We start from the raw sequence: 25,519 nt of genomic DNA on the forward strand, positions 1-25,519 counted from the left end.
TGCCTCATGGGGGATCCAGGGGGTGGGAGTCTGCTCAGGACTTCGAAATATTTGCTCTTTAATAACAATAATGAAAATAACAAATGACACTTATTGAGCACCTTACATGCATGCCTTTATTTCATCCTCACAATGGCCCTATGTGGTAGGTACCACTATTATCCCCATTTTACAGACGAGAGCACTGAGGCCAAGAGGGGCAGATAGCCCAGATCCTCAGGGCTAGGAAGTGACAGAGATTCAAACCCAGATTGGAGTGGCCCCACAAGCCTCACTTTTAACACCTGCATGAATCCGCTGCCTGCTTTGCCCTGAGCCTAGGAGCTCGATACTTTACTATTCCACGCAGGCCCCATCAGGTTCCTGCTGTTCAGGCCAAACCCCGGAGGTCCTGAATGCACACTCCAGAGGAGGGGGACATGCACGACACAGGGGTAGAAGGGCAGGCTCTGGGGCTAGCGGGCTCAGGCTGGAATCCAGCTCCAAGGCTTATTCGCAGTGTGGCCGGAGACAAGTTACTTTACCTTTCTGTGCCTTTGTTTTCTGTTCGTGCAGAGGAAGATAACCCCTATCAGGCAGCAGCAGAGATGGGAGGAGTGATGTGTAAAGTACACAATTGGCGGTCCGTGTCCAGCGCACTGGAAGAGCTCCATAAACACAGGCTTTTTGTCAGCTCGGCCGCCTCTATCCAGCTGTCCGGTCATCACCGCCACCCTGACACTAACAGGCAACTCAGGCTGGCATGGTCAAGGCTGACTTCCTGATCTTCCCTCCCGCTCTTGCCCACCCCAACACCTGGGCAAGACACTCCTGTCCTTCTAGGAGCTGAAGTCAAAAATCTTGGCATCATCCTGGACTCCTCTCTCCTGCAAGCCTCACATCTGACTCACCTGCAAATCCTTCTAGCTTTCCCTTTAAAATATACCCAGAGTCCAGCCCTGTCTCACCGCCTCCACCGCTACCTGGTCCTGGCCAACGCCGTCCTCCCCTGCTGCTCCAGCAGCCTCCCCACTGGGCTCTCTGCTTCCCCTCTCACGCCGACTGTCTTCTGCTGTCGCCAGAGCACCTCAGGATCCGTCATGAAACTCCATTCAAGGCTCCCGTGTGGCCACATCTCACCCAGAGCAAATGCCAGCGTCTAATCACAGGCCCCTGAGATGGTCCCCACCGCACCAGCAGGGGCAGGGGAAGCAGAAGATGTGGCAAAGTGCTCGAGAAAAGCATCGGAGGAAAAGATGGTCCCTTTGGTTATATAGGAAGATATCATTACAGAAATAAATAGATTTTATGGTTTTTGCTGGATAGCACATGATTGGTCCAAAGTGGACCAAGTAATGCTGAGGAAGACTTTTTGGAAGAGACGCGAGACATTCTCAACCTGCCTTCCAAAATAACACCTAGATAAGGCTGGAAACGCAAACTAGGCCCTTCTGAGTGAAGAGGCAGGACCAAGCACGGCGCTGGACCCCAGGCCCTCGTGAGGCCCGGCTAAAACCACCGTGATGGGATTTTTAAGATACAAACCTAAAGAGAAAATGAGAAAGGTGAAGATAACGAAACTCTGGGAGCCGGAAAGCTTATGAACAAGAAGCAACTGACTGAGCGGCCGAAGAGCTGAGTTCCATGCTCACGGCAGGAAAACCCATGAACCTATGAACTGGATTTATTTAGCAGAACGCTCAGAAAAATGCAGGAGCCTGTGGCACCAGGTCCTTCTGGAACTGAGAGCGAAGCCGCAGGGAGGGAGAGCGTCAAATAAGGGAGGCTGGCTGACACTGTTCAGCAGCAGTTAGATGCTGGGACCCCCACCCCCACTCTGCATGGTGGGGTGCCTGTCTCTCTCCCACTCTGGCAGAAGACCGACAACTGGCTTTCCAGAGAGGATAAACCTAGGGACTCTGGACTGTGTGACATCAGATGCAGTTGGGACCCAGGGTATCAAACTGGAGATGGGGGATTCAGTGACTGTGGACGTACTGGATGCTGAGACCCCCTCTCCCATCCCTCCTACCCTACTGGGCTCCCAGAATGCTGGCAGCCAGGCCGCTGCGCTCTAGAAAGGAGGCTGGAACAATCTGCTCCAGTGCATCTGACAAGCCCAGGTGGAAAGACCTGGAGAGACTGACACAGGGGCTCCCCCAAAATTGGCACAGCATAGCACCCCACAGTAAAGCTCACAGGCAAGAAGATCTGCCTGTTCAGACACCGTGGATAAGCAGACATGTGAGGAGAGCCTCTACGAGGCAGAGAACAAAACGAAGAAAAGCGACTTGGAGGAAGAAAACATTAAGCAAGGAGAAGAAAATTTCCAAAAATCATTATTGATAACTTTTGAGAGATAAGAAAAGATGTTAAATCCATGAAACAAGAACAGAAGTTTATAAATAAGAACACTTATAGAGCAAAAAGTATTTCTTGCAAATTAAAAATGTGAAAATAGAAATTAAAAACTTTGTAAAAGATTGGAAGATGGAATTGAGGAAAATTTTGAAAAGTCAGTCAGAAAGACAAAGAGATAGGAAACAGAAAAGAAAGAGAAAATAATTAGAAGACTAGTCCAAGAAGTCTAACATGCAAATAAGAAGAGTACCACAAAGCAACAATAGTGAAAACAGAGAGGAGGAGATATTCGTCAACAAAGCAACACAAGGATATTTCCCAAACTGGAATAGCACGAATCTCCAGACAGAAAAGGAACTTCAAGTTTGCAGCATAATGGAAAAAATATACTCACACCAAGGCCACTGTTATGAAATTTCCAGAACACTGGGAATAAAGAAAATCTAGCACGCTTCTGAAGGGTAGAAAGAAACAGGTATGTGCAACAGATAAGGAATTAGAATAAATTTGGAATTCTTACTAGCAAACAGAAAGAAAAACAAGCAAAAAAACAATGGGGAGTGGCTTCAAAATTCTATAGGAAAATTATTTCCAACCTAGAATTCTATAGCCAGCCCGATTATCACTCATATGTAAGAATAGAATAAAAATAATTCAGACACACAAATTCTCAACAAACATTTAACTTCCACATGCTTTTTCCCAGGAACTCATTGGAGGGTATTCTACCAAATGAAGGAGTAAGCTAGGGAGAAACAAGACACGCCACACGTGTGAGCTCCCTGGGGCTGCTGTAACAATATGCCTCAAACTGGGGGTCTGAAACAACGGAGGTTTACAGTGTCATGTCCTAGAGGCTAGAAATCTGGAATCATGGTGTCAGCTGGGCCACACTTTCTCTGAAACCTCAAGGGGAAGGTAGGTCCTTTCTTGCCTCTTCCAGCTTCTATAGCAGCAGAACTCCAGTCTCTGCCTCCGTCTTCACTCAGTCTCCCCTCTGGGCATGTCTGTCTCTGCGTCTCATCTCCTCTTCTTATAAGGACATCAGTCGTACTGGGTTAAGGGCCCACCCTACTCCAATAGGACCTCATCTTAACTTAACTAATTGCGTCTGCAGTGAGCCTATTTCCAAATAATGTCACATTCTAACGTTCTGGAAAAGACATGAATTTGGCAGGGGACAATATTTAACCCAGTACAACATACAGAAACAGGAGGTGAGAGGAATTCTCTGGATGCTGGTGAAGGGCTGGCCCAGGCCGACAGCTGTGTACCAGGGCAGAGGGCAACCGGCACAGACTGGGCAGGCCAGACACTCGAAGATTTTGTCAGGAAGGTGAAACTGAGATTTACGGATTGAATTAATGATAAATACACAGAAAACTGAGCAAACAAACAACAGCAACAATAAAAAGGCAATTGTTAATTCCAGGAAAAACAAAAGATTAGTTCCTAGCCACAGCTCTGCAAGGCATACATAAATGTACATAAGAAACAATGAATGCTTATCAAGCCAAAATTACAGGACAAATCTATGGGGAGGGCGGGGGATGGGAAGTGGTGGAAGTGGAGGGAGGAAAGAGTGATAAGTCCTTATCTTCCACGGTTAAGGGAGAAGGCCAAAACCTGAAAAAGCCAGTTAGCAATTCAAGTATATGGAGACATGTGCAGTACATATTAAAAGAGTCAAAAACATTGCGCCTGGAGAAGAGGAAATGGGAGGGGAGGGGAATGAGGAATGTTGTTTGTCTTAAAGCTTGTACAACTAGTTGAACTGTACATATGCATAACCTCAACTAGAGAAATAAAATCCAAACAAGAGAGAGAGGCACAAATTTGGGCCAAATCATCAACAGCCTGGTGCAAGGTGCACTACACCATAAGCACACTTTATAATTCACATATTTTATGATGAAATTCTAGAGTCAGCTTCGACCAAGGGCAATTCTGCCTCCCCTCACCCTACCCAGGGGACATTTGACCATGTCCAGAAGCATTTTCGGTTGTCACAGCCCTGGGGGTCTGGTGGCCAGAGACTAGGGACACTGCTGAGTATCCTTCAGCACACAGAGCGTAGCACTCACAACAAAGAATTTGCTCAACAACTAACAAAAAAGAAAGATCTGGCCCAAAATGTCAATAACGGCAAGGTTGAGAAACCCTTGCTCAACAGATGGCTGGGAAGAGAAAACCCAATGGAGAGGCCTGGGAAACCGGTCTCTCCACACTCACACGACACTCTGACACCAGATGGCTGCGTTTTCCCACACTGACCCCTTCTCTGATTCTCTGTGGACCTAACTGGATGCCCCACAACTCAGTTTACTTCTGACAGTCTATCTCCAATCCGTCTACTTGGAGTTAGCGTCACATCCCACGAGGTAGGGGCTCAGGCCCACAAGACTGCCCCCACTCTAGCTGCTAGCCGCAGGTCCCAGGCCTCCTGTATTTATACCAACCGACTGGCTATAAATCAGGGGTTCCCACGACCCCCTGCTCAGGTTCAATAATTTGCTGGAACAGCTCATAGAACTCAGGAAGGCACCTTACTCACATTTACCAGTTTGTTCTAAAGGATACCGCTCAGGAAGAGCAGAGGGCAAGGCGAGGGGCAGGGCTGGCGTGTGCTTCCGCGCCCTCTCCGGGTGCCCCGCCCTCCCGCACCTTGACGCGGTCACCAACGCGAGGCTCCGAACCCCATCCTTTTCAGTTTTCGGAGGCTGTGTTCCATAGGCATGATTGACTAACTCTTCCTCCAATCCCTCTTCCCCACCAGGAGGTCAAGGGCCGGGGTTGAAAGTTCCAACCCTCTAAGCACTGGCCGGCTCCCCTTGCAACCGGCCTGCCCCCGCCCCCCTCCCCCATCTTCGGGGCTTCCCAAAAGTCACCTCAGGAACAGAAACTCGGGTGTGGTTGAAAGGGACTTGTTATGAATAACAAAAGACACTCCCTCCACCTTTAAGGCTCTCATCATTAAGGAAATTCCAAGGGTTTTAGGAGCTCTGTGCCAGGAACAGGGATGAAGCCCAGATGTCTATTTCTTATTATAAGTCACGATGCCACAGGAAGCTGTTGAGATCCTCGAGGTAGGAAATCACAAAAGGCTGAATTCCGAGAGCTCTCGGGTGGACTCCACGGGCCTGGAAACCCGATGCAGGGGCAGACGGTGGAAGCAAGGCCGAGTTTTCCCACTTGGGTATTGAGGTGGATGTTGATGCCATGAACCAAAGCCAGGGAAAGGGTGTCGGCGGAGGAGAGAACAGTTTAGTCGGTGAAGTTTAGTCTGAGTCGCTTAGAGGCGACGGGAGGTCAAGGTGAAGAGGCTTAGTCGGGTGGGTTCTGGGGTTCAGGACGGAGGTCTGGAGGGTGGACACATATGTGGCAGTCACCGCATTTAGAAGTAGGGTTTCCTGAGGGCTTTTTTTTAAGCCAGTGTTCACCCCAGACCTAGCATAGCGGCTGACACTTAAGAGAAAATTCCTGTTAAAGATGTACTGACTGAACAAAGGAAAATCATGCGTTCTAGTTTCCTGTGGCTGCTACAACAAACGACCACTGTGGGGGATCAGGATGTGCCTCCCCAAAATGTGTCTCTTTAGCTCTGTTATTTTTAAGGACAAAAGACTCTGAAAGAAACTTTGACCTTCCCTCTAAGTGCCTAAAAGAATTTAAGACAGAAGGCCTGTCCCAGGACAGGCCATCACCATGGACAACTCTCTCCATCATCACATTGTCTATGGATGCCCAGCTAACATTCGTTGACCAAACGTTTGCTTTTCCATCTCCATGTGAACTGCCTTACTCCCCTTTGAAGCCCCAAACCACTACCCCCAACATCCTCCTTTGTCTTTAGCTGAAGATGGTATAAGGTGGCGGCTTCAGCCATTTTGGCGAGTTACTCAGTTTTCCTGGGTTTCTCCCTCGTATACATGTTATTAAACTTTGTTTGTTTTTCTCCTGTTAATCTGTCTCATGTCAGTTTAATTCTCAGACCAGCCAGAAGGACCTAGAGGGGCGAGGAATAGAGTCTCCTCCCCTATGTCACAAACTGGGTGCTTAAAATAACAGAAACTTATTCTCTCACAATTTTGGAGGCCAAAAGTCTGAAATGAGTATCACTGGGCTGAAATCAAGGTGTCAACAGGGCTGCACTCCCTGCAGAGGCTCTGGGGATCATCTCTCGCCTTGTCCAGCTTCTGGTGGCTGCCAGCACTCCTTGCCTTGTGGCTGCATCACTCTAATCTCTGTCGCCATCTTCATGTTGACTTCTCCCTTGTGTGTCTCATCTCCCTCTGCCTCTCTCTTATGAGAACACTTGTGGATCTGCCCAGATAATCCAGGAAAATCTCCTCATCTCAAAATCCTTAATTTAGTCACACCTACAAAAACTTTACCATATAAGGTAACATTTGCAGGCTCCAGGAATATACTGGAATAACTCAATATGCTTGGGGGTTACCATTCAGCCCGTGACAGGGATCTGGACTACAAGCCCCTGGGAAAACAAACCTTAAAATCCTGAAATTGAAGAAATGATGGGAAGGCTGACTACCCCAGGTGCTGTGGTGGTTTTAAAACGTCCACAGATCATCTGATACCCCTCTCCTGAAAAGGTGTATTCTAATTTCCCTGCCCTTGAATGTGGGCTGCACTTAGTGACTCATTTCTAACAAAGAGAATCAAGTGGAGGTGACAGCATGTGGCTGTGGAGAGTAGGTCACAGAAGGCCCTGTGACTTCCTTCTTGCTCACTTTCTCTTCCATGACTTGCTTTTGGGACAGCCAGCCACCACGTTATGGGGACACTGAAGCAGCCTACGGAGAGGGCAGCGTAGGGAAGAACTGAGGCACCCTGCCGACGGGACTTGAGAGAAGATCCTGCAGCCCCAGGCAAGCCCTCAGTTGCCTGAAACCTGGTCCCACATCTGCCTGCAGCCTCATAAGACAAACGGAATAGACCCACCCAGCTAAGACGCCCCAGAACCCCTGATCTGCAGACACTGAGATAATACGTGCTTCTCATTTTAAGCCATTACGTGTTGGTAGAATTTGTCATGCAGCAATAGATAACCAATACAAATGGGGAGTGAGAAGGAGATGAGACAGCAACAGCAGAGCAAAACCAGAGAGAGAGACAAGGAGGCACGATGTTGGTGGGTAGGACAGGGCCGAGGGAAATAACTCCAACGATGGTGGCGTGGATCCCGGACGGCCTTTGAGTCTGAGCTCCTCCATTATCGAGTGGACCCTGTTACATATTTCCAAAAATATTTGGCCTGAAGATGAAAGCAGAGAACTGAGTTGTATTTGAAAAGATGCATACAAGAACCTAGCATGGAGTCAAGAACATGGAAGGGGGAGAAACAGCAACAACAAGACTCACACTCTGGCATTGTGCTGTTTCCTGGGCCACTCTGCTATACTGATGTTCGCGTCGGGTACCGTCCCCACACGCAATCAGGTACTATGATCCCTATTTTTTTTTTTTTTAAAGATTTTTTATTTTTCCTTTTCCTCCCCAAAGCCCCCCAGTACATAGTTGTATATATATATTTTTTTAGTTGTGGGTCCTTCTAGTTGTGGCATGTGGGATGCCACCTCAGTATGGCCCTATGAGTGGTGCCACGTCCGTGCCCAGGATCCAAACCGGCGAAACCCTGGGCCGCTGAAGTGGAGCGTGCGGACTTAACCACTTGGCCACGGGGCCGGCCCCCACTATTATCCCTATTTTTGACGAGGAAACGAGGCTTCCAGAATTGACGTGGCTACTCTATGCTCCCACGGAGCCGGGACGTGACCCCAGATCAGGCTGATTGCAAAATCCACGTTAATCCCATTGCACCACCCACGTCTCTTTGTACAGCACTTATTTACATTCCTGGGGATTGTTTGAATTCTCTTCCCTCTGCCTTCTCACTAAGAACTCTGCCAGGGTTCCTCCTCCTCCCACCCCTGAAAAAATCCTTTGATTATTGTTCATTCCTGAAATCAAGCTTCTACATATTTCACCACGGAGACCCAGAAAGCCCTCGAAGGGTGGAATGCAGGAGCTATGAATTTAAAGCTTCTTCAAGACTCTTCCTCATTCTCTCTCCCCCGGGTGGGTAGGGCTGCCGTTCTGCCTGGCCGCCTTCCCTCCTCCTTGGCGTCTCCCCACCCTCTGGAGCTGCATCTGGCCGGAGCACGACGTTCTCTCAGTCCCATTCCCCTGGAAAATGTTGAGTCCGCGTTGACACGGACACCCATCAGGGAGCCGTGCAGCTGTTCCCACGCAGCCAGCTCAAAGGCCTTCTGGAAATGGTTTGCATTCACCCACCTTCTGCATGGCCTGGCAGCTCTGCGGGGCCTGGCACCCCAGGACTGAGGCTGGGGTCGGGGTGCAAATTAGGTTTACTCTTCTTTTCCCCCTCCCTGACTCCCTGAAGGTCTGGTAAATTCAGAGTTAATAGCTAAGAAAAACAGGTACTTCCTTCCTGCTATCCAGAATAAGCTGGGGGGAAGGAGGTGACATCTTTTTTTTTCTTTGTGGTTCGGGATATCTATTATCATATTATTTAGCTCTCATTTGATTTAAGTGGCATAAATCCAATTCCAACTGGATTTGGCAAAAAGGAGAGTTTAATAACAGTGTATTGGAGTATCTCCAAGTAAGCTGAAGACAGGGTAGGGATTGCTGCCAGATGGGGTCACCACGTACAGTTGTGCAAGCTGCACACTGCACAACCCCAGGGGCCACTATCACAAGGTGACCATACAAATGGCACTTGCTGGAGTTATGCAGGGCACAACTTGTTGAGCTCTTCTCAGTGTCCCTCTTCCATGTTTTAGGAATAACTGGAAGCGGGGTCTTAAATGCCCACCAGGACTCACCCTCCATCTCTGAAACGAGCTTCTCTCTGAGTATTGACTAAATCCCTCCCACTGTGGGCTGGTTTCATCCATGAGGTGAATGAAACATTGTCCATGAACGATTCCTTACTTCCAGCACGAAGGAGGGACTGACTCATGCTGTTATTGGTCCCAGCTTCAAAACTTCTAGGGAAGAACTCTGATTGGCCTGTTTGAACTTGGCACCCATCCTTCCGCCAATCAAGGGGGTAGATGGCTCAGAGGCAAGTGCTGCCTGTGCCTCAGCCAGAGTCAGGTCCCACCTGGACCCAGCTCGGCTGCCCAGTAGGAGGCAGCAGGTGTAAGAGCACCACCTTCGTGGAATTTAAGGCTTTTAGCCTCTGCTCACTTGTCTTTATTGTCCTAACCTCCAGATTTTTCAGGAGAGCTGAATACCTAATAGTAGGTGGGACGATGGGGACGAAACATTGCTCTGTCTCAAGAGTGGGTGTGCATTAAACTAATCTGCGGGAATTGCATTTGACTGGACCTTAAGAGCTCGGGCAAAGTGGGAGCTGTATGCACATTGTCATTATTATGGGGCACATTATGATCCTCCTGCAGTTACTTGCAGGCGCCGTCTAAGCTGTCTTGAAGGCAGAAAATATCAGTTCTCTTCCCAAATTAACTGCTCACTGATGCTTGGTAACCGCCTCCTTCAAGGGGCCAGAGAGAAGAAACAACAGTCTCATAATCATTCAATTGATCTCCCTCCACCTCCTCCCTGGCCTCTCATCTCCAACACGAGTTTGGAGGGTGTCCCCCCACCCTTGCCCTTTAATATTGCTACCCCACCATGGCACTCTATCCATATCTTTTTTGAACCCCCAACTTTTCACCCCAACTCTCATCAGTCACCATAGTTTAGCAGCTTGAACGTGAAAGCCAGAGAAGGATTCTCCGGGTGTCATGAAATCCAGGGGTTCCCCTGAAAGGGACAAGGGAGACATGTGGACTGAAGGAAAACAAATACAGCTGCCACGTGCCGTAAATATCACTGGATCATTTCATCCACATGTAACAAGGGGTTGCATGACGATTAATGACCAAAATAAATAGTAATCAATTACGATGATGGTAATTATGCTTTTGAAATTAGCCTGGGAAAGGATGACTGAGGCAATTTTTTATTCCAGCTCAGGAAAATGGCATGCCAGCTGGGGCTAATAAGAGCTTTCATTAGAGCGCTGAGCTCCGTCCAGGGCTATGAAGAAAGCCCTCTCTGTGCTGTGGGCCGGCCCGGCCCTGACATGCCTTCTGCTTTTTAACAAGAACTGAAAGGTGGCAAGACAGACAGTTCTTGCCTTGGCACCAGGGGAAGTCGGCCTTTGAAAAGGCCGTGATTATTTTCAGCGGCCCAGGACGGGGGAGGCTCGTTTCCTTTGCCTCCATCTCCATGGCCTCGGTTCCAGCCCCGGCACTGAGTACCTGGGACTGACTGGGGCGGCTGGTGGCGGGGGATGACCCAGGGCAGAGGTCTGGACAGGGGAGCACTGGCCAGGGCAGTTGCAGAGACCGGCTGGATAAGGAGACAGAGGGAGGAAAAAAATGTGGTTTCTGTACAATGGGCTGTGTGTCCTTCCCCGCACTTCAGCCGCCCCAGGAACTGCTGTGGAGATGGTCACTATATTTACTTGCCAGCCCGTCCTCTCCACAGAGCATATTTACCCAGGCCCAGGGCGGCCCCCACAGCCCCGCCCTGCTGGCTCCTCTGTTCCTGCACACCGAGTGCCCTTGGGAATTTCATGGAAGTCACTTGCTGCTGGCTCCTGCCTCAGTTTCCCTTTCTGCCTCTCTCCCTTTCACTCTCTATTTCTTGCTCTGTTTCTCTCTCGCTATAAAGAAACTAAAGAAGGCCTCTCACTTAGCCACCCAGCAGCACAGTTGAAGAGTTTAAGGGTTAGTGGAAAAGAATTCCCTTCTCTCTCCTTTGAGGTCTGATACGAACTCACTACCCAAACCTCTGACTGAGGCTCGCTTCCTACACGCGGATCACAGCCTCAGCTTCATTCAGCGGCACTCAGCCCCCCAGGGGACGTTTGACAATGTCTGGAAACATTTTTGGCTGTGACAGCTGAGGTGGGGAATGCTACTGGCATCTAATAGTTGGGGCCAGGGATGCTGCTTAAACATCCTACAAAGTATGCAAGAAAGAATTTTCTCACCCGAAATGTCAATAGTGCCGAATCTGAGGAACTCTGGCTTAATTACTGGCTAATTCGGAAGCATCTATTCAGCCCTCAAAGGCTGGCTTCCTGGAAGACTGGGTGTCCTGGAAGAATGGGTGCGGGACTCTGAAGGCACCTTGGGCGAGAAAGAAGTCTGCAGAAAACACGGCCAGCCAGAGGCCAGCCACACGCCTGCGCAGTAAGACATCCGTGCCCCCGCCTCCTGGCGCCAGCGCTGGCCAATCAGATTAGCTGCTCCAGGGAAACTAAGGCCGCAGAGGAGGTTGCAGACGCTCCCTTTGTAACGCTTCTGCCAACGGGGAGGACGTTCCATCTGTCTGGTCAGAGAAAGGACTTGGGCAGAGAAGAGGGTCCCTCCACAGGCCAATTCAGGTTGTCTGATAAATCTCCAGAGTCTGATGGACCCAGGAAGTGATCCTAAGAGGTTCAGGTATGGCCGAGAGTTGGAAACAATCCCCAAACATGGCCCTCGTCTCAACATTCATTTGGCAGTTGCGCACGAGGCCTTGTGTCGGGTGCCTTCCACACCTTATCTGCTTCCATCCATACCGCAGGGCTGCACGACTGTCCTTCCCACCTCACAGATGAGGAAACCGAGGCGCCGGAAGGTTAACGACTTATCCGAGGCCACTTGTCACAGGGCAAGTCCGTGGAGGAACTGGGGTGGAAGCCAGCATGATGTAAGATAACTTGGGGCCTCCCGGGTGTCTAAGGAGGACTCGAGACCCGGAGGGGACTGGTTGGCTGGACTGACGGGAGTGGCGGGTGAGGGAGCTCTGCCAGCACCCAGACACTTTGGGCTGAGAGCGGAGATCCACGGTCTGCAGTAGATGCGGGTTTGAAGATGAACTCACTCAGCAAATCCCCAGAGCACAGATTTAAGTTGTACCCCTTGAACCTTGCAGACCTTAACCTTGTTGAACCTTGTGGAACTTAACTCAAAATCAAATAATTTTACTGTCAAAAAACGGAGCTTATTTAGACTTCACATAAGTTCTAGAGATTTGGGTGGTGGGAGCAGAGGACTATGATTCACTGAGCGCCAACTACGTGCCAGGCACTCTGCTAGACCTACTCGTAGATGATTCATTGCTCCCTCCCCAGAAACCCAGGAGACACCCTTAGCCCCAGGGTTAGGGGCTAGCAAAGGCCAGGGGCAGAGCGCTGGCGTGCACGTACGCACATGCCCTGGTGCTCGGCACGGTCTGTCATTAGGAAGGGGTACTGGGCTATCATGGGGGCATAGCTCCATTGGGGCTATTGTCAGAGAGGGTCCTGCAACGTTCCCCTGCAACCCGGAGAGCTTCTAGAGACAAAATCCCAAGGCACACGCCCAGTGAGCCCGATTAATTGGCTGCTAAAAAGCCCACACACCCCGAGACGACTCTGGTCTCCATTTGGTGTCCTCAGAAAAAGGGCCTGCTTTTTTTTTTTCCTGCCCATTCCAGCGTCAGGAAATTCTTCCATATAGACACCCTCAGGCTGCGGCTTAAGCCAATTTCCTCCTCTCCGGTCCAGAGTGGAGATGAGGAACAGCTGGTGGCCACCGTCTCTAACAATCTTTCATAAACCTGAAGACCCATTATATAATCAGCCTTCTCCAAATGAAATCATCCTAGTTCCTCTAAACATTCCTCAGAGATCATTTATTCTCCAGGTTTCCTTTGTAACTTACTTGACCACTTTGGAAATTCTCTTTGTTCCTCTTAAGGTGCAGAGGCCACAGTCAGACGCGACGCTGAGCCCATTTCAAACGCCCTCTCAGAAACGTTGTCAGAGGGTGATTCTCCCAGTAAAGCCAACAGGGAAGAAACGGGGACAGGGAAAAGCTCTAGGCACCTGAGTGCAAACCCCTGCTTCTCCTCAGACAAGCTGTGTGACTTCAGGCGAATCAGCGGTGTTGGCGAGACCTCCGTTTCTTTCCCTCCAAAGCAGGAGGAAAGACTTCCCCATAAGGCTGTAACGAGACAGTGTAAGTTAAGTGCTTGGCGCCAGTAGAAACACTTTACCCAGTAGCTGTTGTGACTTTGCTGTTATGCCCCCTCTCCCCACCGTGAAATGTAGCCACTTTGTTATTTATAGCTCCTCCGAACCAAACAGAGACAGCAAACCAAAGACAGGAAGTTCCTCCCTGACCCTGTCTGCCTCCTCAAGAAGGGAGCCGCTGTCCCAGATGTGTTTGGACCAGGCTGGTGGCACCTCCCAGGGGTGTTGGGGGAGGGGCTTCCACTTTGGGTGGGAATGGGTTTGGTGACTTCTTAAAATCTCTTTCAACTCCAAGATTCTATTTAGAACCCAGGTCACCCCAGGCTCTCACCCCTTATGCATTCTCCACAACGAAACCCAAACAGATTTCCCATGGGGGAAACGCAGGAGAGATGGTACCCAGCACCCCTTGCAACACACCTCCTCTGCATGCCCATCCCCCGAGTTTCCATTCTCCCATGCTGCCCCTGGTAGTCTTCCTCTTCCAAACTCCCCTGCAGATGCTCCATTCCTTTCTGTTGGGTCAAGCAATGCAGCTGTGCCCTCCAACATGTCTGCCCCAGCCAGGCCAACCATAGCAGCTGACAGGCTCCACCCTCCCCAGCAGGCAGTGTAGAGACCGTCCACTCTTCCTGGAGCATGGCCCCTGGGGCCTTACTCCACAACCAAAGAGACTTAGCACAGAATCCCTTTCCTCTACACACAGAACTTTTTCCAAGAGGAACTCCTATAACATAATTTTCTCCATCTTTTTGCATACAATTTAATGATTTCAGCCTCCAGTTCCAAGAGCTTGTATTACCTCCTTGTAAAACAAACTATGCCAACAAATATTTATAGTCATATATTTTTTTAAATGCCTCTGCATTTTTTATCTATTGGCGTTATGGTACTTTTTGTCCATCCATGTGGAGCATCTAATAGAGCTGGGCTGCAGCATCACAACTCGCCCATAGGTGGCACCAGCTCACACACTTTTATGTGTGGGCATGAAATGTAACTTAAGATGGAGGTTTCAGGTTATGTGAAATGACTTAGCTGCATATTTCTCTGCTTTGAGAAACTCAAAACTTACTGACTTTCCTTCCAGTAAAAGGGAGTAGCTGAACTGGACTCCCCCTTTCCAAGGCTTTAGTTGACAGAGCACTTTCACAGTTGATTTGCCATGTGGATTGCTCACAGCACCATCCCTTTCCCACAGCACAATCGAGCCTTTCAGTGATTCCTGCCAGGTCATGGCAGCAAGTGTTCCCAACATCTCTTGGGTCACGCGTCAGGGAAACCTCCCAGGGCTTCGAGACCCCAGGATGCACTGATTTTGCTGTTAGGACACAGGCGTGGCTGGCTGCAATGAGTTGGCCTCCTGCCTCCAGCAGGCAATGGATTCCTGCTCAGCCAGCAGACAACTGCCTAAGCTGGACGTTGCCCACCAGTATCGTCCAGATAGGCAAACTCCTGGCTCCTTATAAATCCTCCCTCACAGTTGGAACTTTCAACAGCAATTGCAAAGCGGCTTTGGGATGAATCAAAGGAAATGCATTAGACGGCATTTGAAATGGTCTAGGCTAACCTACTGCCTCGATCCAGGACTGGGACGTAAATGGAGGTGGACTCCACCAGGAGCAGGAGCGATTTCTTCCCAGCCTCTGGGCCGGGAGGAGAAGCAGGGCTGTGAGGAGCTAGAGGGGAGAGTAAGCCGATAGCCGTCTTGGTGCACCGCGGCCAGCGGCCTGCCTCTGAAAGATGCAGTGTTGTCCTTTGCCTGTTTGGGTGGAAAATGACATGCTACGACACAGCTTGATGGATGGTGAAAGCCCTCCCCTGCATATTCCCTTTCTGCCCCACCTCCCTTTTCCCACTGGCACTGGCACGTGATCTTATGCTTACCAAATCTGCCAATCAAACCAGAAAAGTTAATTTGTCAGAAAGGAAAGAACATCAGAGACTCTTTGAAAAAGAGGTGGTGTTTCCTGGTGCCAGAGCATCCAGTCACCACAAAAGCTTTGGTGCTCTGTCTGTTCCTGTGAACATACAATTAGGCGATGGAAGGGGGGCTCCAGAAGGAACGCAGACCTGCCTAGGGGCACATGCTAACTCAGTTCTTCCCTCACTGATTTACTCAGCTAATCCTATCTAGCCCCTCTTGGTTTCGGGCCCAGTGCTGTGGGCTGAGAACTCAGAGATGAGGAAGACTCAGTCACTGTGTTTCAGTCACTGATTGCTGTGTAACAAAATACCCCAACATTTAGCAGCTTAAAATCGCCACTGACTAGGCTCCTGTATTCGTTTGGTCAGAAATTCAATCAGGGCACAGCAGGGTTAGCTCCTCGATGTCTAGGAACTCAGCTGCAGAGACTTGAAGCCCAGAGGTGACCTGCAACTGGGGAACAGCATCGTCTAAAGGTATGGATTGGGATGACTTGAAGACTAACCCTGCAGACCAGAGCACGTGGCCACTCCACGTGGCTAGGCTTCCTCACAGCACGGCAGCTTCAGAGCACTCATACCCTTCATGTGGTAGCACAGGGCTCCAAGTGCAAGTGTCCCAGTCAACAAGGAGGAAGCCACCTTGCCCTTCAGGATGCTGCCTTCCAAGTTACCCGGGATCCATTCACCCTGTTCTGCTGGTCAGAGCCATCACAAGCCACATAAAGGTAAGGGAGGGGACACAAACACCACCTCTCACGGGAGGAGTGTCCAGTAACATTGTAGAAGAGCCTGTGCGATGGAATACTCTGTTACAGCCACCTTGGAAAATAAGATTCGCCTCTCGCCGTTCATGGTGGACACAGTAAGAAATGCCTCTGGCTGTCACATCCCAAGTGCTTCATTCATTCACTCACTCATGTGTACCCAGAGGGCAGCTGCAGCCTCAGCAGTTCCCGAGATCATGGTCAGACGACCTCTGACCCACAGTTCCATGGCTTCGGATAGCTGGAGCCTCCCCAGCATTTCCGCGGTCTCCCCTTCTCCTCTGCTGAGTCAGAGCTCGCTGCGCAATGCAGTGTGGGGCTCATCCATTCTTGGGGGGTAGGGGGGAGAGGGAGTTTCCATTGTGCATCTCCTGCAAACGTTTAAAAACTCATATTAACAATGTCAGTTCTCCATAGTCCTTTCCAACAACCCCCCACACACACCACATGCACACACATCACCTGGGATTTCTCCCCTTTCCCCCTAGCCAGCAGCCCCAGCCTCTATGGCTCCTTCTTCCCTTCCCCTCCCAGGGATCCTCAGTTTGTTCCCCTCTGTTTGCAGAGTGAGTGGCACTCTGAAGCGTCTCCCCACGTGCCTGATGTGCTCACAGGAGCTTTTCAACATGTCGAGCAGAGCCAGAGCCTTCCCAAGATGGCAGCCCTCCCCAGGGAGGGCACAGAAATCACAATCACCAGTCGCTCATGCAACACAGGTTGGTCGGGCACCTACTGGGCGCCAGGCATGGGGTGGTACAGAGGACGTCAGACTGTATTCTGTGCCCCTCTGAATTCTATTGCGTAACAGCTGCTTCACCTTGTTGTTAGAGGAATGCCTGGAAATAGGATTAGCGTTGTGTTTGTTATCCTGGCCACAGCTTTTGCCTCGACAGGTCACCTGTGCAAGGGATTCTGTCATATACCATGCGTTCTACTCCCCCTACTGCAGTCATTTGTCAACTATCTTTATGACTTTTGCCATAAGTATATACCACCTGTGTTTTATTGGCGTTATATAAGTTTTTTAAATGATTCACTTTCTTCGCTTTCCATTAAAAAAACCCTTATATTGCTATAATCCCTTGCCAGGAATAGAAGCCAACCCTAAAATTAAATTCAATTTTAAAACTATTCTATGAAATTTTAGCTAAAGACAAAACTTGAGCCTGTGCCCTCTCTCTTTGTGAAAGAGGGAGCACAGGCTGTATGGAATGGGTGTTCAAGACAGTCTGGCACACACTGAGACCCACTCTGTAGTGTGATCCTGACAGGAAGGAGGATTCTCCCTGAGGGATGTAGTATAATTCACGCCATCTCTGTGTACCCTCTACCGTCATCTCAGCACCACCAGTGATTTCTGTCTAAATCAGTCAGGATAGCCACGTTCTGCTGCAGCAACAAGCAACCCTCAAATTTCAGTGGCTCAAAACACAAAGGTTACTTCTTGCCCATATCCACTGTGGGTCAGCAGGTCCCTGCTCATTCTTGTTGCTCAGGGTTCCAGGCTGATGAAGCAGCCACCATCCCGAACGTTGAGAGTCATTGTGCCAGAGGAAGAAAGTGATATGCAGAATGCCCGGTTTTTAATGCTTCCTCCCACAGTGGATACTCACCACTTCTGCTCACTATTCAATGGCTAAATCAAGTCACATGGCCAGCTGTGCCTCCCCTGGGCAGGAAGTACAACCCAATCATGTCCTGGAAGGACAGCCAGAATATCTGTGAACTATACAGACCTCATCCCACCCTACGCACTGAGAACACTGTCCCTAACGGTTGGGCCCCAGCTTTTCCAGGCTTTCTCTACAACTCCCGCCACACCCAGGCACACCAGGCCACTCACCCCTCTGCAGCCATGACCATGCTCTGCACTTGCCTTCCCCTGCCTCTGCCCATAACTCCCACTCACCTGAACACTCTCTCTCTCTGCCTCCCATCCTACTCCCCTCCAAGATTCTACCTGTTCCTGAGGCTTTGTCAGCCCCAAAACTGAGAGTACTGTCTCTCTGTGTATGTGTTCTCCTAGGGTAACCTTATGGATTCTCAGAGCTAGAAGGGAGGAACTCCCTCATTGATAGCAGAGCTGCTCACTCCCAACACTGTTGACATTTGGGCAGGATAACTCTCTCTCGTTCTGCCCATTGTAGTATCTTTTGCAGCATCCCTGGCCTTTACTTAGATGCCAATAGCAACTCTTCCCTCCAGTTGTGACAATCAAAAATACCTCAAGATGGGGACTGTCCCTTAGGGGGGGAAACAAAATTTCCCCCAGTTGAGAACCACTGTTTTACAGCGTGGCCAAGAGGAATAAATACTGCTCCCAAGGTGACATGGTGGGGTAATGGCTGAAGGGGCAGGAGAAATGCAGGCTCTTGGCTCCCCATCTGGTGTTCCTGGCACTGGTGCACAAGGTTATGGTGGGAGTATAAATGAGGACAATGGGCTGGGCTCATAGTCTTTTGACACATTTGATGCGCCTATTGAATACTTCCATAAAGAAATACACTCTCTCTCATTTAAAAAAATAACACACACAGACTTCTTGGTCTGTCTTACATTTTTCAACTTTTAGTATAATTCAGAGGACAAGAAGTACTTCATTTTCCTTTAGTTCTACCATAAGAAAAGAGCAGTGTTAATCCAGTGACAACATGGCAACTGACAATGTTAAGAGAGAGACACTAGGGAGTGCTGGGGACTGTGTCAAACTAGAGAATGCATGCCCCATCTAAAAAGCCACGTGCTGTAGCAAGTTGTTAGGATTTTTCAAAGAGATGAAATCTGAATTTTAATGAGATAACTCCTGATTTTTAGAGGCTGAAAACTAGTTTAATTTTGGGGTTTTTTTTTTGAAATATGTAAGTCCAAATTACAGGTCACACAAAATACCAAGTTTGGCCCTTGGGCCATGCAGCTCAGCCACTTCTACATTACCCAAGCGACCACATCATGCACCCCTGGAGACATGCTACAGCCACAGCCCACAGCACCCCGAGTATCAGAGTCACCCAGGGGGGCTTTTAATACTGCAGAGTCCCAGACCCCACCTCAGACCTGCCAACCAGAAAGCCCTGAGGGTGAGCCCCTGGGACCTGGGTTTTTGCAAAGCTTCTAGATGATTCCGCTGCAACAGGTCCCTGACAGGTTTGGAAACCATTGTATTAACTCCTCCCTCCCCTCCCCAGACTGTGAGCTCCTCGGAGGGGCTGCGTCCCATCCTTCATGTCTTCCTACCACGAGCACAGAACTAGCACAGATTGGGTGCTCTTTAAGCATCTACTCAAACTGAATCACCAGAAAGGGTGAGTAGTAATTGCTTCCAGGCTTTTCTCTTGGATCTCATTTTTTAAAAATCTCTGTGGTATTTGGTTGCAACATTCTTGTATCAATTACAAGGTTCCCTGGAGGAAAGAGGAAGGCAGGGGAAGTGACAGTGGGCAAGTAGCATTATCACCACTTTAAATAAAAAGACAAAGTCTGTGATGAGGCCTCGGTTCCAGGAAGGCTGGGGGACCTTCCCACCAAGTGCTCGCTCCTGGACAAGCCTTCCTCTGGCTCCCTAGAGGGCAAACAAGTTGTGGCTTCTTCTCGCATGGGCCTCCCTGGGAAGAGTCGCTCCTTGGGCATGATTTATTGAATCTACCAAATTTTAAATCCACCCACATCTCTTTCCTGCAGTTCCACATCAGGGAAATTCCTCTCCAGACATCTTAGGACACAGATACCAAGATGTAGGTACAAGAATGTTGCAGACAGACCAGACTGTTTGAGAGAGTGAAGTTGTGGACAAGGCCTAAGTGACCATCAACAGGACACAGGTGACAGCGGCTCTGGTCCATCCGCGTGACGGGAGACCAGCCAGCAGGTCCCTCCTGTCCATCTCTGTCATGGCAACTCACTTTTGCCCTCTGCAGCTCTCTCCACCATTTGCATTTACCAACACATGCATCTCTTCACCTGGTCACTATTTCTTTTTGGTTTCAAACTCTAGCTATAATTCTCCCAGAAAGAAACACCATGCATGCTTTAAGAATAGATATGCAGGTCCTGATACCGAAAGATGCTCAGGATACAGTGCTAAGGGCAGAGCATTCCAGAATGGTAGGTGTGTCACAGGGTTCCAACAGCAAGCAGACGGCACACTCAAAAGTGTACAAAGGTGTGAAAATGGTGTTGGGATGGGCCTGGTCCAGTGCTGGGGTGAGGGGTAAGGAAACCGACAAGGGTTGTGAAGCACCCAGGGAGCAGCAACAGCAGGAAGTCACTGCCCTGCCTCGGCCTGAGGGGACAAAGGGAGGGACAAGGTTACTGGAGTCCAGAGGGAGTTGGACTGTGAAAAGACCCAACAGGGCCTGCAGCCTCAGGGAGTCCAGCCACTTGGAGAACTACAGGGGTGCAGGGCAGAAGTAGGAGGGGAGGAGGAGGAAACCCCTCAGCGTCCTTCGTCCTTGTCTTCCCGCCCTTCCATCTCCTGCCAGTGCTTCCCACTGGCCAGCCCCACTGGAAGCCAGAGACCATGGGAGCCAGGACACTGCCATTGCGAGGTCAGCCTCCCAGACACAGAGCAGGGCAGAGAAGGGTAAAGAAGAGCTGTAGGGCTGGAGGAGGGGAGGCAAACGGAGAACAGCCACCAGAAGCATGGCTGGACCAATTACATATGCATCTTTTCGCAGGCATGGGAACACCTGAGGACCCCCACCAACCACCCAGCGGCTTTCTCTGGGAGGGGAGTTTGGGGGTGGAGATGTTCGAGGGAAATGAGACTGGACTTTATGCACTTGTGTACTCTGGGATCTAACAATGAGCAGGAGGTATCTTTAGAACAAAAAGAGTCATCATCGACTCTGCAGTGCTGGACGTCAGAAATGCCAGCAAGAGAAAATCTTCCCTGACTCCTTGGACCAGGTGGGTCCCTCTGAGATGCTCCCAGGGATCCTGGCAGAGGAAACTTGCGGGGGGGGGGGGGGGGACAAAGGAGTGGAACCTGGAAAGCTGATGAGGCATCAGGAATGGCCAGCAGCTGTGCCATGGGTCAGTGGGCAGGGCAGCATCTGCGTGGGGCCAGACAAGTAGATCAGTACATGACCCGAAGAGCCTTGAATGCCAGGAGGAAGGAGCTCCTTCTACTTGGAGGTCCTGTGCTTCTGGGGCTCACTTCCAGCTCTGTCACTCGGCTATGGACCCTTGGGCCATTACATGACTTCCCTGAGCCTCAGCTTCCTCCTCAGGAGTAAGAGACTGATAACCCGCCCTCATCTTGCAGGCTTGCTGCAAGGATTCAATGAGGTGTCTGTACAGTACCTGGTACCTAATAAGCCCTCAGTTAATCACTGGTATTATTATTGTCATTGTTGTCAGCATAGGCGAAGCTCACGGCAGATGCTAACCTGACATCCATCTTTCAGCTGGGATCCCAGGGCAAGCAAGGTAAAGGCCCCAGGGTCCTCTGTTTGGAGGCAGTCAATGTTATGCATTCTGTGGTCACACAGTGTCCCCCTCACCCCAGCCAGCTGTCTGACAGCCTGTAAACAGATGGCGGGTGGGGTGGCCAGTGAGATAGTGCAGATGGCACTGAGAAGATCCAGCCGCACTTTTGGGAAAACAAGTCAGAGGTGATGGGAGCCCCCGTGGACATCTTTGTCTGTGACCGATAGCACACCCAGGGAGGCCTCCAAAGGAAATTATGAGATGTACCAGACCATGGTGTGCCTCGCCAAGAACTATCTCCGCCCTCGATTTCCATGGCCCGTGGCCACAGAGACATTGCAGACTGTCAGCGGCCACCCTGGCAGGGCTCACAGCACAAGCTGCGGAGGCCGTCGAAGGCCCAGCATCTCAAAGAGTGTCGTCTTCTCGCACCCTCCCCTGAGTCCCTGCCTGGCTCCTTCCTGCTTCACTCACCTGTGTGTCCTCCCCTCTGAGGTCCCTGGGGCAGACACACAGCCAGGAACACGTGGCTGTTTGAACACAGAGCTGCCACGTGGAGTGGTGGGTAGGGGGAGGCCAACATGGCAGAGTGTCCGGGGCTCCTTGGGGTGGGAAGTCAGACTCCGGCTTGGGCTGAAGAACGGAGAGGACCCACTTTTGCTTCCAGGTGTCCTGCCACCTCCTCCAACCTCCCTGCCTCTGCTCCCTCTGAACTCGTTCCTTGAAGAAGGCAAGCTTCACCAAGACTCCATGCCTCCGCATAGCTCTCTCTTCTTTACCCGGGGGACTTCTTCCCGTCTGCCAGGAGCTAATGCAGATGTCACAGCCTCTGAAAGCCTGCTCTACTCCTTAAGAGAGTTAATAATCCCCTCCTTGGTGCTCGCGCAGCCCGCGGCACCCCTGCCCTGCAGCGTTATCTGTTCTTCTGGCATGCTTCAGACTACGCACAACTCCACAACACACACACACAGACACACACACACACACCCCAACACACCAACTTTCTTCACTCTCCATTCTATAGTTGATTCTAAAGCTTTAACAAAAGAAATAGACACTCTTGATTTTCACCGTCACTGGCAAGGCCATTCAAAGGAAACCAAGGTTTACGCTAATCCTCTGCCAACAGAGACACACATATTAATACCACTCCTTACTGCTACCGTCACAGGGAGAGCGAACATTGACATCCACGGGGGGAGCACTGTGCTGATTATGTCGCATGCATTATCTCTAATCCTGGGATAATCCCATTGGGTGGCTACTATTGTCCTTATTTTATAGGTAAGAAACCTGCAGCGCAGAGAGGAAAGGTGACTTTCTTAGTCACCAGCTAGTAAGTGGCTGACCTGGCTCTCAAATGCAGCTATGGCTCCAAGAGATGACGTCCCCTCCCAAGCACCTTGTTCTCACACTTTCTTTCCAAGTAGCAGGCCACTTTCCTTCTCCCTGTCATGCCCACCCTTAGCTGCCGAGCTTGCACAAAGCCCATCTCCCCAGCTTGTGTGACGGAGCAATGGTTTCTCTGGGGGTGCTGCTTCCCATCCACAGAAGCTTCCTCAGTCTTCCTCCTCCTGCCGCCCACTCCCACTGCTCTCAAAGCTTATTACAATGTGTGTCACTAGAAAGCTTTCGGTCTCCTCGTCTTCTGTGGTCACCCAGGCCTCCGGTGCAAATACGCCCAGTGATGTCACCATGTCTTCTTGGGGCCTCCCTCAGCAGCCAGTCAGGCCCACGCTGACCCCTGCTTCCCTTCCTGCCGCACCGGGAGGCGTGAGCGCTGAAGGCCACGGAGCCAGCTGGGCCTGGGACTCAGAGCAGGAACTTGAAGTCCAGCTGGTCAGTCAAGGCCAGCTCCGTCACTTGCTACCCCGGTGACCTTGGGCAAGTGTGTTCTGCCTGAGTCTTATATCTCTCTCTATTAGTCAGGAATAATACAATGACTTATTTTCTAGGGTTGTGGTAATGAAAAAAGGAGATGGTCAGTACGAAGAGTTGAGCACAGGCCCTCTCATGTAGTAAGTACTTGTTAAATGCTAATTTATAGTATTAAAAAAGCGTTTATGGGCCAGGCAGTTTTCACAGTCGGTTGGAGGAAGGAGGCCAAGACCCACAAACAGATCATTTGACATGGCATGTCAGTGTCGGACTGGAGAATGTTGTGGAATGGCGTTCACCCACTGTGGCTTCAGATGAGGTTCTCCAGAGGAGATGCCATCAGCTGGCTATAAAGGGGGGCACGCGCCACTTTACATTTGTTATGACTGTTTGGGGTTATTCTGAAATTTCTTCTCACGTGGATCTATCTTATCTCCTCCAACTTGAATTCTCGAAGTCTTCTCAACTAAAACTATGTTTTATCCCTTTGCTTTCTCGCTGCGTTGGGTCTCACGTTACATCACTGACAGCTATAGTCACATAAAGATCTGAGTCTTTCCTAAGATTTAGAAAAGGAAGAAGGGAGAAAAGAGCAAACTTTTGAGGAACACCTTCTGCAATGCCAGGCTTCTCGGCCGCACTATCAGATTTGATCTAGAGTATTCTTTGAGATAACCAAGCTATCACTCCAATTTTTAAGATGAAAAGACTAAGAGTCAGAGAAGAAATCTGCAAGTTGATCTAACTAGAGATGACATGGCTGGAATCTGTTCCCAGGTTCCTCTTAGCCCAAAGTCTCCCCAAAATGCCCAAACCATCATTTTCACATTGTTATAAGACTGAAAAAGAAGAGCCTCATTGTATATCACAGAAGGAAATGAGATTCGGCCCACAGTGGTTTCTGCTGTCATTTTCATCTCACTCAGTCCCGTTATCTCTCTGGTCACCTCTGATGTCAATAATCAAGCAATGCAGTAACGCAGCCCCTTTCCATGAGCTGAGCGGCCATTAGATTTGCTTTTCTAAGTCCCATTCAAGAAGCTGAAATCCATTTGCCTTCCTTTATTTTTCCCCTCTCCATTCCTTTCTGGCCTGGATGGAGCGCCTTAGTGCTGGAAGTCATCCCACATTTCTTGGCAGCGTTTCCGTCTTAGCCTTTACAAGGTCCTTCTCACCCACCACCTGCCAAACCAGGGACATGCAGCAAAGGGGCAGAACCGACCGGTCAGCCCCACCACACCCAAGTCAATATAACTCACAGCCCAAGACTTAATTTAGAACCCCCTTCCTGCCACCACGTACCTTGGCGCTTATGTTTGTGGCTATCTTTCTGGCATGGGGATTTCTGCCAAGGTTATTTTAATGCTGACTGACACCTCTGTCTATTCTGGGAGAATATCTCTGGAGAGAAGCAGCCGGTGCCCAGGTCCCAAGACCTCTGGAATGTAATACTGGAACGTCCAGACTACATCGGTTCCTTGGTGGGAATCTATTGCGTTCGCTAGAGAGACTGGGGGAGATTGTCCTCCTTTCATGTGTTAGAGTGACTTAAATGCCCCCAGCCTCTGCTGACCCACATTTCTAATTTATCAATCTATCGAAACAACCCATGAAAGGAGTGAGGTACTGATACATGCCACAACATGGACGAACTTGAAACATGCAAGTGGAAGAAGCCGGACACAAATGGTCACATATTGTATGACTCCATTCACAAAAAATCTCCAGAATAGGCAAATTCATAGAGACAGCAAGCAGATGGGTGCTTGCCAGGGGTTGGAGGGAAAGGGGCGAGGCGTGACTCACACAGTGACCTTAAAGGGTGTGAAGATTTCTTTGGGAGTGATGAAAATGTTTCGAAACTAGCTTGAGGTGATGGTTGCACAACACTGTGAATGAACTAAATGCCACTGGATTTAAATGGTTAACTTTATGTTACTTAAATTTCACCTCAATTACAGAGTACCTCAATCGCTACAGAAAGGATTTGATGTGGCTGACCAAGTTACACACATTCACCAAGACACAAAATGAATACAGCAAGAAATTGGGACAAGAGGAAAATGGGGCTAGAAAGGAAAATGAACCCTGGGTGTGAGTAAGAGGAAATCTGCAAGCT

At 49.9% G+C, this 25,519-nt stretch overlaps 1 long non-coding RNA gene across 5 annotated transcripts; it reads left to right on the top strand.

Annotated features, from left to right (window-relative positions):
• The first annotated feature begins 11,708 nt into the window (after positions 1-11,708).
• On the top strand, positions 11,709-23,150 carry LOC103554369 (uncharacterized). Of its 5 annotated transcripts, XR_011525052.1 has the most exons (10): positions 11,709-11,846; positions 11,971-12,096; positions 13,128-13,388; positions 14,604-16,056; positions 16,661-16,811; positions 19,281-19,397; positions 20,769-21,000; positions 21,459-21,522; positions 22,190-22,252; positions 22,807-23,150. It is a non-coding gene; the product is annotated as an uncharacterized lncRNA (long non-coding RNA). The 5 variants fall into 5 exon arrangements; XR_011525051.1 differs by lacking the exon at positions 22,807-23,150 and having other exon boundaries at positions 22,190-22,573; XR_011525050.1 differs by lacking the exons at positions 14,604-16,056; positions 22,807-23,150 and adding an exon at positions 19,774-19,913 and having other exon boundaries at positions 21,454-21,522; positions 22,190-22,573.
• Positions 23,151-25,519: the final 2,369 nt, after the last annotated feature.

Source organism: Equus przewalskii, chromosome 13, assembly GCF_037783145.1.
Source record: "Equus przewalskii isolate Varuska chromosome 13, EquPr2, whole genome shotgun sequence".
Taxonomy (NCBI): domain Eukaryota; kingdom Metazoa; phylum Chordata; class Mammalia; order Perissodactyla; family Equidae; genus Equus; species Equus przewalskii.